General features: G+C 39.5%; 1 pseudogene; it reads right to left on the minus strand.

Moving 5' to 3' along the window:
* Nucleotides 1–1,634: 1,634 nt before the first annotated feature.
* LOC148561553 (uncharacterized) lies at nt 1,635–4,443 on the minus strand (annotated as a pseudogene).
* Nucleotides 4,444–9,096: the final 4,653 nt, after the last annotated feature.

Here is a 9,096-nt window from a genome sequence, read left to right on the forward strand (position 1 = left end):
ATTATTGGTTATGAGTCTTGTAAATTGGGGGTTTTTAAAATGAGAAACAGGTAATTTAAATGACAAGAAAAATAAAATAATAATAATAAAACTCTTGGCAAGGTATGAAAATCTGGAAGTCTTATCCTAGTTATCCTTATCGATGGTGATGAGAATTGAGTTCTTATCCCACTTAGTTAACCTTTACTAAAGCAAAGGAAGGTCAAGTAGACTAATTAGTTTGATCCTCAGGTCCTAGCCAATTCCTAAGAAAGGGCTAGAGTTATTGGAATTCAATTCAATTAGCAAATATAACAATTATCAATCATGATGAGTTTGATAACTCAAGAGTCTCCAATTAATCAATTAAAACCAATAACATAAAAAGCTAAATAAAAATCATAGATCTGAAATATGTCAAATTGCATTAATAAAAGGAATCAATTTAAACATAAAGAGTTCATAAACTAAATTGAGAAAATAAATAAAAGGAATATTAAACCTGTAATTGAAGAAGATGAAATCCTACTCCTAATAGAAATCCTAATTCTAAGAGAGATGAGAGAACCTCTCTCTCTAAAAACTACATCTAAAATTATGAAAAGTGAATAACAGAAGACATCCCTTTGAACGGATGTATTCCCCCACTTTATAACCTCTAATCTATGTTTTCTGGACTTGGATCTGGGCCAAAAAAGGGTTTCAGAAATCGCTGGGGGCGTTTTTTGTAATTTTTGCATGTGGCATCTGTCACGCGTCCGCGTGGGTCACGCGGTCGCGTCATCTGGGAGTTTTCCTTGTCACGCGTTCGCTTCGGTCACGCATACGCATCAATTGCATTTTGCTCAAGGCACACGTCCGCGTCAGTCACGCGTTTGCGTCGTTGCCTTTTCGCGCTAGGCACGCAGCCGCGTCGTCCATGCGTTCGCGTCACTGCCTTTTTCTTCAAAACTCATTTTTTGTGCTTTCCTTCCAATTTTGTATGTTTTCTTTCTGTCCTCTAAGCCATTCCTGCCTTGGGAGATCTGAAAATACTTAACATACAAATCACGGCATCGAATGGTAATAAAGGGTAGTTAAAATTAATATTTTTAAAGCATGGGAAACATGTTTTTCTCATATATCACATAATAAGGAAGGGAAGGTAAAATCATGCAATTTACATGAATATGTCGGTGAGGAATTGAATAAATCACTTGAATTGGACAAAAAATACATCATAAAATATAGGTTTATAAACCTCCTCACACTTAAACAATAGCATGTCCTCATGCTAAATCCAAGAGAAAGAGTAAGGTAAAGTGGTGGAATCTCATGCAATGCATTCTATTCTAAATGCAAACTACCTAAATGAGTCATGCAATTCTAGTTATTATTTTCTTGTATATATAGCTTACATGTAATTAAGTTAATTCATATCCTCAAGGAATCATATATGCATAGCCAAACCCTAGATAATGTTAAAGCACTTTTACAATTGAGATGGGTAAAAGTATTTCACAAACTTGCAAGACAATTAACAATTTAAACATAGATATATGGTGATGAGCTATTGAACCCTTACTGGATTATGTGTTTACTCTCTAGTCACTCAGTGTTTATTGGGTTAATCACTCTATTCTTCTTTTTATCCTTGCTTTCTAAAACTTTGTTCTTCATCTAACCAATCAACAACTATGGAATATAGACATACAAAAATTATGAGGTCTTTTTCATGGTTGTAAATGGGGCTAAGGTAAAGGTAAGGGTATATGTATAAGGCTACAAAGTGAATCCTTGATTAGTCTAAGGTCTCACCTAACATACATACTTTATAGAATTTAAAGTTCTTTTACCTATTTACCCAAATTTTCCCACTTTGTATTACAAGCTCATCCATTAGTTTCAATTTTGAAATTTTGTCCCATGTGCATTGATTTTTTTTTTTTTGCAATTGGAGAATTTTTGTATCCCCTTATTTAAATACTGAAAATTTTTTTTTGAATGCACATGGTAATTTAATTATTTTGATTTCACATGAGCATGCTTCCCAAAATTCTGAAATAACTTTATTCATTTCAAATCCCTACTTTGTTTCTATCATCCCATGTTCCCATAAAATTCCCCACACTTAAATTGTACACAATATCTATCCTAAGGTAACCAAGGATTCAACTTGGGATTTTTATTTTATTTTTCTACTTAAGGCTAGTAATGTGGTTATAGAACAAGAGGGGATTAAAAAGCTCAAGGAGGCTAACAAGGGTGATGTAAAAGGTAGGCTAAATTTAGGGTAAGTAAAGGAAAAATCAAATGATGGCCTCAATCATCTCTTGGTATGTATCTATATTCTATATTGGATATATAGATTAAAACAAAGTAAAGAACATCAGAATGAAAAAGAAGGGCGAAACACATAGGAATAAAATTTATGGTTTGAATGTAACCATACAATTAAGCTCAAAACTCACAGGCTGTGTGTTCTCCAGCTCAAAAAATCATATATCAGTTATGTATGTCATGCAAGTAGAAATCAAGAGTTCCCATTATTCTCAATGTAAATATTTGGGTGGCTTTTAAAATCTTAGTGTTCCTCCTTGATAAAATGTTGTTAACTAACTAACATGTAATGCTATATATACAAGGTGTGTGGATTGTTTTAATTTACTAAAGTTTCTAGTTTACTCCTTTTTATTTTCAATTAAACCAAACTAATATATGCTAAAAGGGTAAACTATACTAATTAATCCACATATTCTATAACTAATAAGTTTAGAATTGCAAACTGAACTAAATGTCTAAGATATAAACTAAAGTGCAAAATGCGGAAATAAGGTAAAAAAATACAACAAAAGAACAATGTGCAAAAACTGAAGAATAAAAATAAATATAAAAATACAGAAAAATAAGCAAAATAAGATAGAAGAGTCTGTAGTGGTTCACCAAAAAGATAAGCCAGGGATGGTGACCTCCCCACACTTAAAATATAGCATCATCCTCGATGCTCACTCAAGCTAGGTGTGAAGAAGTGTCATCACCGGAAGGATAGGCTGTTGGTGTCTCTGTGGTGGTCTGAGGGTCTGCAGACTGGATAAGTGTAGGAGGATCTGTCTGCTGCAGTGGAGGCTCTGACTGTATCAGAATCTCTGGGTCTGCGGCCTGTAGCTAGTGGTGCTCCTCATGATGCGGCGCAGCCTGCTCTGGTCCTGCCTGCTCAGCCTCTCTCTGTGCATGTGTCTCCTCCTCATGCTCGTCTGCCTCCTCCTCAGATGGCTCAGATGGTGTGTCAGACTCAGAGGGGATGTCACTGCCGGATCGGATCATCAACTTAAGGTGCTCATAGCGCCGCTTGTTGCGACGCTTAGATCTCTCATAACGCCGCTGGTTACGGCGCTCTATCTGGTCTAGTTGCTGAAATAGGCGGTGTACAAAGTGGTAGATGGGCTCTGAGGCAAGCGGGGGTGCAGTGGTGGTAGCTGGTGCAGCAGTGGATGAAGAAGGGGCAGCTGAAGGTGTGGCTATCTCATCAGAAGCGGTGAGGAATGGAGGTCTGTAACCTAAAGCCTGAAACTTCCTGCTGTGAGGAATGATCTTCTTGCAGTCTACAGCAGTCGGCTTCGTAGCAGCCAGCTCCCAAGGCACATCAGCTCGGCGGCCTAGCTGGGTGATCAGATAAGAGAAAGGGAGAGTGCCTCTAGCATGGACCCTGGCCATGTAATGCCTGATGAAACGTGGAAGATACAGGTCCTTACCCTCCAGCACACACCAGATAAGGGTGATCATAGCAGTGGGCAGCTCTGTCTCATGAGTGCTCGGCATCACATAGTTGCTCAGAATCTGGTGCCAGAACTGAGCCTCATCATTCAGGTAAATCAGCTTGATACCCTTAGGCATCACTGTGTTCTTTCCCATGACCCATGGGATAGTAGGATCAAGGGCTATCCTCTGCTTGACAGCATCCCAGTCAAATCTCATAAATTGCATATCCTCTTCAGCCTGTTGGTAACCGTCAGGCAGATCTGATTTAGGCTGAAGGTGGAGGATGTCCTCAATAGCTTTCTCAATGAACAAAATCTGTTTCCCTCTAAGGTGCACTGCATCCAGAAAAGTCTTGAAATAGTTGCAGTAAAACTCTCTGACCCAGGAAGCATTGACCTCTGTCAAGTTTCTTTCCAAGATGAACCAGCCTCTCTGTTTTATCTATTCGGAGGTGTATTGCTGTAGTTCTTCTGGAATTTTTAGAGTTCTTTCCAGGTACAGGTTTCTGGAAGTGGCAAACACCGGATACTTCAGCTCACAGTATCTGTTTTTAAATTTAACTGGATCTGTGGCAATGAGGAGCTGGTCAGCCTTCTCCTGCGGGGTAAAGTGCTTTTCCTGCCAGGAGTCATCATGCAAAATTTCCAGGATGGACCTAAAGGATGCGCCTCTTTTCCTTTTACCAGTGGTTGCTTTGCCTTTTCCTTTTCGTTGAGCGTCAGACATCCTGAAAAGTAGAAATTCCAGGATATAATTGAAGAATAAAAGCAGGAAAACAAGTAGGCAAATAGAATAATAGCAATATAGGCACATAGTGGCAAAAGAGCAATAGAATTATGAAATGAGTTAAATATATGTGCATTATGGATTGTATTTGAGTTAAAAATTTGAGATGAAAAATCACAATCCAGAATATATTATAAGTAGAATACATGTTAATTAGGAAAAACAATAATCATGCCTTGAGTTAGAGAGTGAAAGTAGTTAGTTAAAAAGCAAAAAGAGAAGTTAGAAAGTTAAAAGTGGGTATTAGGTGAAAAGGAAATTAGAAAGTGAAAGCAGTGAGTTAGTAGAAAGAAGGTTAAAGTAAGTGGCATGATTAATGGTTTCTATTGTAACAAGAGATTCAGAAATTTTAAGAATAGTCAACTCATATTCAAGCAAAAATTTCAGGGTATTGATGATAATTCAGAAGGATATAAAAGTTGTAAAACTAACATGAAATCATCAATAGTGCAGGTTATTAACTAGGGGATCAAAAGGAATAAGAATGCTAGCCTGTGCATTCATGAATTGGTTTGGTTATAGCTAAGTAAGGAAAAATAGTAAGTTTCCAAACTCAATACATGAAAACAATTTGTAGAAAATTGGGCAGCATTCCGGCTAAAATTGGATGTTCCCGAGTAATAAACAGCAAGAAAAACAGTTTGTATGAGATAAAAGAGTGCTGCAAAGAGTCACAAACAGTAGGAACAGTAAAGAATAGTCCAATATCATCGTTAAACATTAAGGAATAGCATATGAACAGTATGAACATCACAGCCAGAGCAAAATTGCAAAATAGGTAAAACAGGTAACAAGAACAGCACAATTATCAGGCCTAAATCCACTAACCACATCCTAGCTACCTAACCACCTAAAATCCACTACAAACATGCATTTCTAACTATCATATTCTGAACAAAAATTGAAAAACTAACTAGGGAATCGAAAAGAGGAATCGCAGTATGGCGGAACCTGGTATGTGTATGAACAGAGGTGAGGGTAGAGAGATGGTGGTGGTGACAATGTGGTGCTGGGAGGGAGCACGGCGGCGCGGTGGTGGTGGTTCGGTGGCAGGGGCGAGGTGTTGGATTAGGGTTGGGTGAGGGGTGAAGGAAGGAAGAAGGGGGCGAGGGCGGTGTTGCTGTGGTGGTGGTCGGTGGTGGCGACGGTCTGAGGTTGGCCGCAGTGGGGGGGCAGTGGCGGAGGAGGGCAGCAGTGGGTGAGAGGGGTGGAGGAGAGTGATGGGGGGAAAAGAGAAAGAAGAGAAAGAGAGAGGGTGGGTTTCGGTGGTGGGATGCGGTGGTGGCTTGGCGCGGTGGTCGGCGGTGGTGGCTGGGAGTGGTGGTGGTTGGGTGGTTGAGGAGGGAGGGGGTTGCAGATAAGAGAAGGAGAAGGGGGGGTATGGGGGCGCGACGGGTAGGGTTTCGCGTGAAGGGGGTTAGTATTTTTGAATCCACGCGAACGCGTAGAGCACGCGATCGGGTGACTAGGGTGAAATGGTTTCGACGCGGTCGCGTGATTAACGCAATCGCATGGGTTGGGTAAAAGATGGGTGGCGCGGACACATGAGGCACGCAACCGCATCGCTGAAAATCGTGCTAGACGCACACTTCCACCATCGTTTCAGCGCAACTCTCTGTCTCCATTTAGGGGGCCATAATATCCACGCGACGCGGACGCGTCGCTCACGCTTTTGCGTGGGATGAGTGTTTTACAAGGGACGCGTTCGCATCAGGGACGCGAACGCGTGGGCCATTTCATGCTAAACGCACACCAGCCGCACGATTCCAGCCCAACTTTCTAGGCATTGGATCTTTACGCCGATTTCCTTCCCACGCCCACGCATGGCCTGCGCGCTCGCGTGGGGTGAAATTTTTTTTTTATGCAATTATGTAGTATGCAATATGCAGTGCTAATGTAGATGCTATGAATACTTCCAAGTTCAATGAAAATAAAATAGAATAAAAACAAACAACACGAAATAAAATTGAAAAAGAAACGATCATACCATGGTGGGTTGTCTCCCACCTAGCACTTTTAGTTAAAGTCCTTAAGTTGGACATTTGATGAGCTTCCTGTTATGGTGGCTTGTGCTTAAATTCATCCAGAAATCTCCACTAGTGTTTAGAATGCCAGCAGCCTCCGGGGTCCCAGACTAGGCATGTAAAGCTTTTGAGCAGCTTCAAACAGATTCTCAGGCTCCCGGGGTGACGAATGTCATAATAGATTCCAGGATCCCAAACTTTTCTTTTAAATCCGCCTTTGTCTTGATCTATATTCTTCCATCCGGGCTGTTTAGAAATTGTATTCTCACCAAGATGACCAAACACCTTCCGAGACCCATTCAATTGAACTTGATACCAATCCTTGCACTTCGAATTGAAGTGTGGAACCTTATTGAATCTTGCACACCAGCTCTGAGTACGAGCCATTTCCTTCTTACTCTTAAAGCCGCAGAGAGCTCTAAGCTGGCCATCTATTTCAAGAAAACCATATTCAAGTGGAAAATTAAAGACAAAGGTTAAGGATTGTACCTACTTGAAGCTTGTGTTAGGTGGTAATGGCCTTGGGATAGGTGTTTCCAGTGGTTCTGTAAGCTTTACTCCCTTGTATTCTTTGGTGAATTCCTCTACTTCTTTGCAAAATTCTTCAACTGCAACTGCATCTTGATCAAAGTCTTCAATGTCTTCCTCGTCACTCAAATCATAAGTTGGAGGTTGAGAGAAATCTACTTCGACATCATCTTTGTATTCACTTGGGTAAAGTTCTTCAGGCTCAAGGAGTTCAGTTGCAGATGCAAGTTCATGACTAAGAGAGGTTGATTCATGATCATCACTGCCTAAAGAATCAATTTCTTGGTCTGTTCCGTCCAATTTTTCACAAGATATATGCTTTGGAGGTTGTGCACTATCCTCCTTGGCATCAAATTCGAACTTATCAGCGGAATCCTTTACAGTTCTCGATTTCCATGGAGGTTCAGCATCTCCTAAATCTTCAACCACTTCTTCCTCTACAACTTTTATGGCTTCCTCCATTTGTTCCAATACAAAGCCATGCTCCTCATTGTCCATCGAAGTTTCTAGTGTCTCCTTCATACTACGCTCTTCTTTTGATTCTCCACATGTAGCCATGGGAGTACTCTGAGTGCTCAGATGTTGGGAAGCTAATTTATTTACCACCTTGGTTAAGGCAGTAGTGAGTTCCAGTACGTCCCTTGGCATCTTCACTTGTCCTTGAAGAAGAACACGAAATTTGTCATCCATTGGAGATTGGTGTGGATATGAGGGTTCATTGGTTGGGGAAGAGGGTTCATAATAAGAATGTGGTGGTTCTTGGGAGTAATTGGATTGGAATTATGGTGGGTAAGGGTCATATGGTGGTGAATGGTGAAAAGGAACTTGTGAGTGTGGTGGTTCAAAGCTATGTTGAGAGGGTGGTTCATAAGCATAGGGTGGAACTTGTTGGTAACTACAAGGGGGTCCACCATATCTATCAACTTGGTATGCATTGTAGAATGGTCATCGTCTGTGATACTGTGGAGGGTGTTATTGCCTAAAGGGTTGATCAAGTCCTCGTGGCTCCATCCATCCTTGATTGCTCTGACCTTGATGCATATTCCTGCTATAGCTTTCATTCCCTTCAACAATATTAGAACCAAACTCAAAGCGAGAGGGGTGAGAACTCATGGTAGCTAATAAAAATTAAAAATGAAAATAGAAACAAATAAACAAGCAAAAGAAAAATATTTAGAATAACCAATAATAAGGCACACGTTTGCAATTCACCGGCAACGGCGCCATTTTGAAGAACCGGATTTCCTATCGGTAAAGAAATTCACAAATCTATTATTGCGTTGCAAGTATAGCTTCTAAACCAACAGAAAATCCTTTCTTACAAAAGTTTTGGTTGTCACAAGTAACAAACCTAATAAAATTTATAAACCGAAGTATTTAAACCTCGGGTCGTCTTCTCAAGGAATTGCAGGAAGGTGTTCTTATTATTGATTATGAGTCTTATAAATTGGGAGGTTTTTAAAATGAGGAACAGGTAATTTAAATGACAAGAAAAATAAAATAATAATAATAAAAGTCTTGGCAAGGTATGAAAATTTGGAAGTCCTATCCTAGTTATCCTTATCGATGGTGATGAGAATTGAGTTCTAATCCCACTTAGTTAACCTTTACTAAAGTAAAGGAAGGTCAAATAGACTAATTAGTTTGATCCTCAGGTCCTAGCCAATTCCTAAGAAAGGGCTAGAGTTATTGGAATTCAATTCAATTAGCAAATATAACAATTATCAATCACGATGAGTTTGATAACTCAAGATTCTCCAATTAATCAATTAAAACTAAGAATATAAAAAGCTAAATAAAAATCATAGATCTAAAATACCTCAAATTGCATTAATAAAAGGAATCAATTTAAACATAAAGAGTTCATAAACTAAATTGAGAAAATAAATAAAAGGAATATTAAACCTGTAATTGAAGAAGATGAAATCCTACTCCTAATAGAAATCCTAATTCTAAGAGAGAGGAGAGAACCTCTCTCTAAAAACTACATCTAAAATTATGAAAAGTGAATAATAGAAGACATCCCTTTGAACGGATGTAT

Source organism: Arachis ipaensis, chromosome B6 (assembly GCF_059453495.1).
Source record: "Arachis ipaensis isolate K30076 ecotype BB chromosome B6, ASM5945349v1, whole genome shotgun sequence".
Lineage (NCBI taxonomy): Eukaryota > Viridiplantae > Streptophyta > Magnoliopsida > Fabales > Fabaceae > Arachis > Arachis ipaensis.